Source organism: Tarenaya hassleriana, unplaced genomic scaffold (genome assembly GCF_000463585.1).
Source record: "Tarenaya hassleriana unplaced genomic scaffold, ASM46358v1 Cleome70, whole genome shotgun sequence".
Lineage (NCBI taxonomy): Eukaryota > Viridiplantae > Streptophyta > Magnoliopsida > Brassicales > Cleomaceae > Tarenaya > Tarenaya hassleriana.
Genome location: NW_010969549.1, coordinates 211,905 through 223,930, shown reverse-complemented (window position 1 = coordinate 223,930; position 12,026 = coordinate 211,905).

The window sequence follows — 12,026 nt, the reverse complement described above, 5'->3', positions numbered from 1 at the left end:
ATTTGCGAAGGATTTTTGGGTTGAGAGCGAGATTTGTGATTTTCACCAAATCAGAAAATTTTTATGAGTTTTTGAGTGATTAGGACACAATTCTTTGCACATACATGCTTATTCTTGATTACCCATGAGTTTTTTCGGTTGCTTTCGGCGATTTCAGGAGTTTTTGGTGCAGATTTTCGAACATCGAAACGAACAGTGTTCTAACTGTTGGTTTAGTGCTCTATGATGTACTGTTTATGAGCTTTGTTCAGATACATACGATGTATTGATACTTTCTATGGTTTATATGAGAGTATTTGATTCATTACATGTTCTAGCATACTAGATCTGTTATGAAATCCGTGTATCATTATGAATGATACTAAACTCCCTAGTCTTGTGTCGTTATGGGAATAACGACATAATAAGACTAGTATGATGTGTGATTGATGATCATATAGATGATCATAGGTATTGGATACGATCACAATCATAGGTATTCGTTGGAGAACGGAATACTGGATTGACCCGCATGAGATTGTCACATGGACTAGCGTCATGACTTGAATCTCATATGACGGTTCCATGATTGGATCCTAAGACCTGAGATATCTACGGAATCCAAACTGTCCATATCCAGTTCATCCTTCGGAACCATCACCGGCATATGAGATCAAGGAAGGAGTGCCACCAATAGCTGCAAAAAAGACAGCAGCAACACTACTGGAAAGGACAGTTTCACGTCCTGCGTAACAGGAGGACTATAAAGACTCGTATCAGGTACGAAACGAATCATGTAATGGATTGTAGATAGTCAAGATGGGATTTGTACCTCTCGTAAAAGAGAGAGATATCGCTGGGCTCCTCGTGTGAGCGAGACTGTAGAAATGTGTGGCCGCACTATTGACGAGCTTCGTCTATTTCAGACAGTCGAACTCAGTGACGAGAAAGCAGTCGAATCAGATAAGGTGGCTTGTCCATGCCTTATGACATATGATATCACGATACAAAAGGATCATTAACCGGAATCATCTCTGGCGTTCGTAAAGATCACGAACAAACTCTATTCGAGATAGGTAGTCATAGTGTCTTGCTAGAGACCGCCTATGACTTGTATATCCGAAATAGAGATTTCGGATTATACTGCTATATCGAATGAGCCTACAGGGTCACACACACAGGGAAGGACAAATGCACGAGAGAAAACGACGGAAAACCGAGTCGGACGGGTCGAGACCCAACGGTCCGGATGCGTGGTCCGTCCGTTCTGGGAAGCAGAACGGACGGTCCACGACAACACGCAGACCGTCCGTTCTATGATGATAGAACGGACGGTCCGCACTAAACGGAGACCATCCGTTCTGCCTTACTGGAACGGACGGTCCACGTGCAATTCCGGACCGTCCGTTCCAGGTTCCGGTTTTCCAAAAATTAAACCGAAATAGGGTTAAATCACTTTATAAGAAAGAGATTAGAACCCTAATTCGGAAGAGACCTTTTGGTGCCGACTTTCAGAGGTTTTAGAGAGCTTTTGGGTCAGATCCAAAGAGTTCGAAAACCGAAGAGTCTCGTTTTCTCGAAGCACATATCGAATAGAGATTCGAGTCCTAGCAGACAAGTTCCAACCGTTGGAATCCATCCCGAAGTGTGGATACGTGTAGAGGGCGAGGTATTCTTCCTGCCTTTCGTGATCAGACGTGTTCTTCAATTGATACAGGCCCCAGATCGATTGAGGTAAGCGTTATAACGTTTCTACGATTCATAGAAGCATGGTTCTAGGGTTTATTAAATTTTGTTTTATATCCGCTGCGCAAACCCTAGAATCGATCTCTTAGGAATAGGATTCGCTCTAGAGATCCCAGGAATCCCAACACTAACTCAGTCCGAGTCAAAGTTTTGACTCGACTGAGGCAAAACGCGGAGTTCAAGTGACGAGCACATTCTGACTCGGTCCGAGTCGCGTTTTGACTCAATTGAGGCAACATCCAGTAAATTGACAGCACGTTCTGACTCAGCCCTGGCACTCTTGACTCGGTCGAGTCAGCAGTCTGTGTGATATCCGGGTCGTTTTCCACGCGTATTTGCGATCCCGGTCGCACTCACTTGTCTTTGCCTTGAGTTTCAGATGGCCACCCGCAAGACCAGATCTAGAGCATCAGACATTCGCGAGGATCACATCCCACCGCTTGCCCCTTTCCAACCACGGGCGGACGCATTGATGACCCTGACTCCTCCGACAAATGTAGTCAACGACAGCGACCACGAGCCTCGCTTCCGCCTGCCCACCCCCGACATGCAGCAGCCAACAGCCTATTTCTCCAACTTAGTCTACTGTACGAAATTCCCAGACGAGGAGATCATCGAGTTAGGATTCTACGAGAAGGTCCACAGGTTATGCGGCCAATTAGGATGGCTCAGCATCCTTGAGGCTCGCGAATCGACATACAGGCAGCTGACGACAGAATTTCTAGCATCAAACCGCCTGTACATTCCCCAGGACGGCAACACCCGCAGAGCTTACATGGCATTCTGGATAGCCGGACGTCACTACCACCTCACCATGGCTCAGTTCTCTGAGATCCTTGGTGTTACACTCAGGGACACAGCCGAGCTTCCATCTGTGAGCGGCTCTGTACTACGACAGTTTTGGTCAGAGATAGGATCCCGCGACTACATACCCAGTCTCTGAAGTTTACATGGATCTGACACCCTGCAGCCAGGTATTTTCACATGATCCTAGCTAACACACTGTTTGCTAGGAAAGATCCGGGGTCAGTATCTCAGACGGAGCTACAGTTCATCCGACATGCCCTGAGTCCATTTTACGATGGGTCCGACTGGGGAATGTCTCGTGTTGACCTAGCCTCCCGAGTAGCACTCCACCTATACTCGATCTAGCAGCGGTCTCTGGAGTCGAAGTGTTCGTCGGAGGTATGATCACTTGGATTGCTAGACGAGTGGAAGTCAACACGAGAGGACCCGATGCAACCCCTCCTCCACTCTAAACATCAGAGCGCTGCGACAGAAGTCCTCCATCCATATCGAGGGTCGTCGAACTTACTGGCTGTACTATGAGCGCGGTAGCAACATCAAGAGGCGCATCCTTCTGCCAAACACGCATCTGCCGCCCATCACGCTAGAGGGGCTCCTACTAGACCTCACACTAGGACAACGATCCGGTCTAGAGGAGGACGCATACGACGTGCCCCCCGCACCGCCCACACATTCGGAGCACCACACTTCAGAGGCAGGGACATCCCGACTACCCTATGACTTGCTCCAGTCATCTCCGCCACCACCGCCCACTGCTTCATTTCTGCAGCCAGACCCGAGGCCATCACCGCCACCACCTACTTGTGGCCCAGACAGCTACGGATACACATTCCAGCCACAGGATGACTTTCAGCGCTTCATGTTTCAAGCGATGCTGGACACGAGGAGTTCGGTAGACAGAGCGGTGGTCGACATTAGGAGTTCGGTTGAGAGCGCTATGACGGACATGCGGAGCCATGTCGACTCCGAGATGATGAGATGTACACCATATGGTGCGGGACTTCATCCCAGCTGGTTGATCAGATGCAGGCACTCAGGATATAGCAAGATGCATTATACGGGGAGTTTCGCGGGTTCCGCAACCGACTATTCCCAGATGAGCAGCCACCAGTACCCATGGAGGACGACAGAGACGATGCACCAGCAGATGACTAGACCATAGTTCAGGTAGGTCTTCCCTTTTCTATTTTAGTAGAGATGTAGTAGGCCTTTCGGATGTATTTTGGGGACTCGGATTGTGCATACTCTAGACTTATTTATCTATATGCGAGCTTCTATGTTGTTTTTTTCGTACGTTTGTTGTTCTTTGAGCGTTCATACCGACACATGAGAGATGAGTATCAGTTTCCGAGTGACGACGATTGGATAGATTCCAGTTCATAGAGTGTGTGAGAGTTATAGCGTTTGACGTGAGTTAACTTCATTGCGAGCAAACGAGTTTCGCAGAGTTAAGCCTTCTCTACCCTTTTACCGGTTCTTTTCATACGTTATTTTCGATTCTATTCTCCCGGGCGAGAGTCTACACCGTGGACGGTGTATGGTTCAAGTCCGGAGGAGTGGATAGATCCTTCACACATTCAGGCCTATCTACTTAGGATTACATTTAGTTTAGGTGCATTTTATCATGACATATAGACTTAGGAAAATTTTTCACTTTTGCATTAGTTGCATTCACACGTTTTTTTTATTTTTCATTTAGATGGGTTTTTGTTAGGTTTCCATGACTACATTTGACATATAGACTGGGTTCATATAGATTCACGTGCATACCTCGAAAACCCGTTTTGAGCATCATTTGGAAGATTTGTGGGATGATAGAGTAGGAACATCTTGATGATCTAGCGACTTTGTAAAGCGTGGTTGAACCGTGTTGAATTGATAGTTCTACAAACTTTCTATAAATAGTTTTTGGGATGGTGTTGTTATTTGGAACCTACGGAATTGAAACGACTATATCCAGGTTATAAATTTCGTTTAGAACCTTTTTCGAGTCTTGCAGGTCGATGAAATCTAGTTCAACGAATATCTTGGGAAAATAAAGCATCTCGACACTCCGCTGTCAGAATCTCGTCAACGAAAATCGTTCAGGACATGAGTGAATCGTTCGATGGTTCGGGTCTAAGTTGTGGGTCGGACATCGCATTGAGAAAGAAAAAAAGAGAAGAAGGAAAAAGAGAAAGGAAAAAAAAAGAGAGCGAAAAGCGATGTCCTTCAACTTCAACGTCCTAGAAACCCGAGATGCCAGCGTTTGATAGAAAAATTCTACAAAAAGGTAAAAATCCAGGTATGAAGAAGAACTAAGATCGAAGAGGCTAAGTTGAGATAAGGATGAGTTCGGAAATACGCTTGGTGAGTTGTAGAGATTTTAATGGGTTCTAGGTAGCAATAAAAGTCCCATGACTAGGTAGATTAGTCTTTGGTAGAAAGATCATAGTAGATCAGTTTGGGTACGATTCTCGGGAAACTAGCATTGGATGGATGTTTTGCTTTTGAGTTTCATGATGATCTTGTTTGATGTTCATCATTCTCCATTTTGCAGATTTTATTCCTTCGTTCTTTACTCGAGGACGAGCAAAGGTTTAAGTCTGGGGGGATTTGATAACTCCTATTTTTCTCTATATTTCCAGGACGTTTTTATAGGATTTATACGAGGATCACATACACTTGTAGGCATTATAGGCGTGTTGGGCCACGAAACTCGGTTTGGTTGTGTTTGTAAAGGATTACAGGTCTCGGATGCGATTCAGACCAATACGGGAGCAATCTGGAGCTAAAAGGATGGAATATGTCAAGAACTTCCCGCCTTGACTCGGCCAGAGTCAACCAGGGAAAATGGGCCGAGTCAATATGTTGAAAATGGCCCAATTCAAGCCTGTTACGAAGAGACCGAGTCAGAACATCTGAGTAAGAATGCCCGAGTCAACATGCCCGAGTCAGAAAACTGAGCTGGGCCAAAACTGTTTAGATCCCGTTTTGACTCGGTCGAGTAAGAGTTTTGACTCGGTCCGAGTCAAAACTCAGAAAAATCCCAGATTCGAATTTTCAGACTTTGAAGGGGAACTACGACTTGGGCGCGCCACCTAGGGTTGATACAAAGAGCCTAGACGTCCAAGAGGAGAAGACAGATGATCACACGGGTTTTTCACCGGTTTTCTAACGTCACACACTTTGATTTTTCTCATATCTTAGGCATAATATGACGTTGGACGGTCATGGGTAGGATTCTTTCCTCCATTTTCCTTGCAGGATGATTGAACGAGGATATTTGCGCACGAGGCACGGAAAAGGAGCGGAATCGAGAAGTCCCGGATAGCTTAGAGAAAATGAGCGGCCCGCTCGTTATACCGAGCGGTCGCTCGCTGTGACAGCCAAGCAATTGGGCGATCGCTCGCGCAATCAGGCGGTCACTCTGTACTAATACGGAGAACGGACGGTCGCTCGTTACACAAGGCGGTCGCTGCGAGTTGCAAAGAAGAACGAGCGGTCGCTCGTAAATATGAGCGGTCGCTCACCCTGAAGAAAACGAGTGTCACTGAAGAAAAAATGGGCGACCCTTAACAAAAAGTGAGCGACCGCCCGATATCAAATCCGGCGCAAAAAGGAAAAGCCCGATTTTTGAGGAAAAACCTAGTTTTTGCACTTACACAAAAAGGGGAGCTTGAGGAGAGAGAGAGAGGACTCGACACTTTGGAAGAAAAACACCTTGCAGAGGAGGAAAGGGAGATTTGGAGACCTAGGGAAACATCTTGAAGGAGGAGATCACCATTGAAGAACATATTGAGCATTTCTTCTCCTTCTCTATGTTCTCCCCTTTTGTTTTCTGTTTTGAACTTCTAGACATGGAGTAGTGACTTTGTTGTGGGTAGAGAGAGAGAGGACTCGACACTTTGGAAGAAAAACACCTTGCAGAGGAGGAAAGGGAGATTTGGAGACCTAGGGAAACATCTTGAAGGAGGAGATCACCATTGAAGAACATATTGAGCATTTCTTCTCCTTCTCTATGTTCTCCCCTTTTGTTTTCTGTTTTGAACTTCTAGACATGGAGTAGTGACTTTGTTGTGGGTAAGGGATCCCCACTTTTGTATGGACACCTATGCTTATCTATGATGCTTTTGAGTTTTCTTCCATTGGTTTGATGTTTTGTGTTTAATGCTATTGATTTGGTTGAAACCCTAATTGATATGACCATAGAACACATTGATCATAGGGATATGGGAATGATGTTTGGAACCAAATGTCAAATGAGTGAGTTATTCACATTGGGAGATGGCTTAGCTTGCTTAGGGTTCATGATGGGGTACATTAATGCATCTAGAGATCATTTGGATCATTGGAAAATGGGTGAATCGATTCTCTAGGTAGTGGGTTTAAGCTCGGGAGAGATAAACTCTAGAGGAAGTTCTTGAAACCCCCAATTGGAAGATAAACCCATAGGCATTGTAACATCACTAACCGTCCATGTGATTCTTGAGGGATCCCGAACCTACAACGCTTCAAACCATCGTTTATAAACCGTTAATTTTAATTGCTTTCTCGTATTCCGACACTTACCACAATCCACATTTTCATTGGACCACCTAATCTAGCTTAGAGATAGACTAATACAACCTAGTCCTCGTGTTCGACCCCGGTACTACAACTGCCATATACTTGCGGATAGTGGTACGAATCGGGTATTAAATATAAGACTCGGTGCGTGCGCATCAAGTTTTTGGCGCCGTTGCCGGGGACTAGGCGTTTTCGTGTTAGTCTTGATTTTTGCTAGATCACCATTGCTTGGATTCTTACTTGGATTATTTTGCACATAACCGTTTCACAGCACTTTCGGTTCGTTTTTTCTCTTTGGTGTGCAGCTCTTCCGGTGCATGATAAGAAGCACAACCGGCAGAGATCAACTCGTCTTCGACCCCGAAATAGAAAGGACTCTACGCTTCGCTCGGAGATAGCAAAGACAGTGGGGAATGGCCGAAGAAATGCTGAGAGAAAACAACGCACGAAGAGAACAACCCGAGATGGCCGAAGAGCTGTTGAGAGGGGCCAATGCCCAAAGAGGTCCAGCCCAAGCAGCCACTAGAATGCTTCGAACGTACACACAACCGAAGCACACTCAGCTACTATCATGCATCAATCGGGGTCCACTAGAAGAACTTGAGCTCCTACCACAATGCATCCAAATGCTCAACAATCTGACTTTCCGTGGGAGACCAAACGATGACCCGAATGCTCACCTCATGAACTTCAAGATGAACTGTAAGGCAATCAAGAAGGGACCGGGGATTACTCTTGAAGACGTGTTCCTTGAGACTTTCCCCTACTCACTTATGGAGAGAGCTAGGGATTGGCTCTACACTCTTGAGCCAAATTCTATCTCGACATGGGGTGAGATGGAAGAACAATTCTTTATGCAATACTACTCCCCTACCAAGACTCAACATGCGAGGAATCGGTCTCTAACCGGGAGATCAAACAAATTTAGGAGAAAACAGTGGTAAAGTCAAGGAAAGACTGGGCTTTGAAGCTTGAAGATGCGGTTTAGGCATATCGGATAGCATTTAAGACACCGATCGGGATGACTCCGTTTCAACTCGTGTATGGGAAGGCCTGCCATCTTTCGGTCGAGTTAGAGCACAAGGCGTACTGGGCGATTAAGGTATTGAATTATGATTGGAAAACCGCAGCGGAGAAACGAGTGCTAGAGCTCCACCGCTCCACCACTTGGATGAAATTCGCTTGGACGCATACGAGAACGCACGAATCTATAAGAAGCGGGCCAAGAAGTGGCATGATCTCCATATCCTCAACCGAAACTTCCAACAAGGTGACCTCGTGCTTTTATTTAACTCTCGACTAAAGCTTTTTCAAGGTAAGTTGAAATCAAGATGGTCGGGACCCTTCATCATAAGGAACGTCACCTCGCATGGAGCGGTGGAACTCGACAACGGGAAAGGCGATTCATTCATGGTCAACACCCAAAGGATCAAACCGTATAATCCAGAAAACACCAAGCCGGGAGGAGGTACCTCTGTACTCTTCCTTTCTTTGATCGATTGAACGCCATCTCGGTCTAGCTACGACCTTAACTAGCAACCCCAGTTAATCCCGGGATGTAAATTCTTCGAACCTCGTCATTTTTCTCTTTTGTTTACATTAGAAAGGCTCCAAATCCTCCAATCCACTCTCATACAATCAAGTCTTTTCGTCGGGGGAGCAAGAAACGAAAAAAATCTTAATCGGGCGTCGGAATACAGAACAAACGGGCGAGCCGCTCATTTAATGAGTGACCGCTCATTTCTCAGTTCGCATCGAGCGGTCGCTCGGTTTCGTCAAGCGACCTCCTGCTCTATTTCAAAAAAAAAATGGATTTCAAGTGGTCGCTCGAGAGAACGAGCGACCGCCTGCTCGCAAAATCCGAGTTTTTAACTCGGTTTCGAGAGGGGGCGCCGTTTCCGTCATCGCACTCCTCTATTTCTCTCTCTCGCTGGCGAAACCCAAACACCCACCTCAACTCGTTTCGGCCTCAGTCTGACGTCTCTCTGCACCGCCGTTCCGATTCTCCGACACCCCAACGCCTCCCTTCGTTCGACCTCCCTCGCTCTCGTCTTCCTCCGCGTGAATCGGTATTCTCTCTCTCTAAACCGTGTCGTTGGGATGTTTTGGTTAGGGATAGGTCGAAAGTCTTGATGGGTATAGATACTAGGGTTGATTTTGGTCAATTTCGGCCGGAAAATCCTGATTTTCGGCCGAAGAATCGATTAGCCGAACTAGTGAGCGGTCGCTCGTTTTGTTCGAGCGACCGCTTGTTTATCTAGCGGTCGATCTAGCGATCGCCCGTAAAACGAGCGACCGCCTGTTTTCTCGGGCAGGCCGCTCGTTTTCTCTGTTTCGTGAAAAATCGTTCGATTTTCTTCACCCTAACCCCAATGCCCCGATCCATATTGACTATACCTTTGCAGATGGCACCAAAAAGAGCTCGAACAAGTGACGTCGCCTCATCATCACGAGAGGCTCCAAGGAGAGAGATGAGACCGGGAACAATCACAGCAATATTGGAGACGAAACAAAACCTCCTCATCGAAGGACCACCAAAGCTGGTCAAAATTGACAGATACGATGAAGAATACGCGCGAGCAAAACATCTGTCAAAGCTCAAGCAACGCCCGAGTAAATTTATGTGTGAGCACACGGTTCGACAATTGGGAATTCAAGCAAACGTCGACTACACCTTCGAGAAGCTTGGCTGGGGAGCATTGAGCAGAAGCATCGAACCCTCATTCAAGAGCGTAACCCGCGAGTTCTTAGCCACATATTCATGCTACTTCCCATCCGACGGCTCAATCGACGAAGCGTATATGGAGTTTTGGCTGAACAAGAAATGGGTTAAGCTGAGTATGGCACAATTTGCTGACATTTTGGAAGTCCCGAAAGGGAAGCACTCCCTCATTCCAACCATCTCAGCATATGCCCTCCAAGACTTTTGGAAGAAGATAGCCGTCTGTCACTACTCGAGCTCGGCAGGGAAGATCTCATGGATTCAACACCCGGCTATCTTCTACGCTCATTCCGTCATGTCCAACTTCATATTCGCACGAGACGAACCCGGCAAGATCCATAAAATCGAGCTGGGTTATCTCTATGAGGCATTGCGGGAATTCCACAACGGACCATCTCTTGACTCGTGTGTCCCCGGCTACGGCGCCAAAAACTTGATGCTCACGCATCGAGTCTTATATTTAGTACCCGATTCGTACCACTATCCGCAAGTATACGGTAGTTGTAGTACCGGGGTCGAACACGAGGACTAGGTTGTATTAGTCTATCTCTTAGCTAGATTAGGTGATCCAATGAAAATGTAGGTTGTGGTAAGTGTCGGAATACGAGAAAACAATTAAAATTAACGGTTTATAAACGATGGTTTGAGGCGTTGTAGGTTCGGGATCCCTCAAGAATCGCATGGACGGTTAGTGATGTTACAATGCCTATGGGTTTATCTTCCAATTGGGGGTTTCAAGCATTTCTTCTAAAGTTTATCTCTCCCGAGCTTAAACCCACTACCTAGATAATCGATTCACCCATTTCCCAATGATCAAATGATCTCTAGATGCATTAATGTACCCCATCATGAACCCTAAGCAAGCTAAGCCATCTCCCAATGTGAATAACTCACTCATTTGACATTTGGTTCCAAACATCATTCTCATATCCCTATGATCAATGTGTTCTATGGTCATATCAATTAGGGTTTCAACCAAATCAATAGCATTAAGCACAAAACATCAAACCAATGGAAGAAAACTCAAAAACATTATAGATAAGCATAGGTGTCCATACAAAAGTGGGGATCCCTCACCCACAACAAAGTCACTACTCCATGTCTAGAAGTTCAAAACATAAAACAAAAGGGGAGAACATAGAAAAGGAGAAGAAATGCTCAATATGGTCTTCAATGGTGATCTCCTCCTTCAAGATGTTTCCCTAGGTCTCCAAATCTCCCTTTCCTCCTCTCCAAGGTGTTTTTCTTCCAAAGTGTCGAGTCTCCTCTCTCTCTCCTCAAGCTCCCCTTTTTGTGTAAGTGCAAAAACTAGGTTTTTCCTCAAAAATCAGGCTTTTCCTTTTTGGGCCGGATTTGATATCGGGCGGTCGCTCACTTTTTGTTAAGGGTCACCCATTTTTTCTTCAGTGTCGCTCGTTTTCTTCAGGATGAACGACCGCTCATATTTACGAGCGACCGCTCGTTCTTCTTTGCAACTCGAAGCGACCGCCTTGTGTAACGAGCGACCGCCCGTTCTCCGTATTAGCACAGAGCGACCGCCTGATTGCGCGAGCGACCGCCCAATTGCTTGGCTGTCACAGCGAGCGACCGCTCGGTATATATAACGAGCGGGCCGCTCATTTTCTCTGAGCTATCCGGGACTTCTCGATTCCGCTCCTTTTTCGTGCCTCGTGCACAAATATCCTCGTTCGATCATCCTGCAAGGAAAATGGAGGAAAGAATCCTACTCATGGCCGTCTAACGTCCTATTATGCCTAAGATATGAGAAAAATCAAAGTGTGTGACGTTAGAAAACCGGTGAAAAACCCGTGTGATCAAATCCCCCCAGACTTGAGGTTTGCTCGTCGTCGAGTAAGTGTGTAGCTATAAAACTATCCAGGGGTGATAAGATATAGTCGGCGAACAAATGGGGGTTTTGAGTGGATTGGTTATACGGGTTAGAGTCGCTACGAATGAAATCGGGTTTGGTATACTCTATCTTCTCCAACATTCAAGCGAAAGTTCATCAATGGGATTTCCATTGTTTCCCGCGATCTAAAATGGAGCATATCCTATTTACCGAGCATGTCTCCTAAACACGTCCCAAATGAGGTCTCTAAAAGTTACTTGGCTCATACTTTCACTATTTTTTCTTTGCCCTATCTCTTTCCTTTTTATTCTTGTTTTTGTATTCTTTTTCTTTTTCTTTCTTTCCCTTTCTCATGCAATCCCGGGCTTCTAGGAC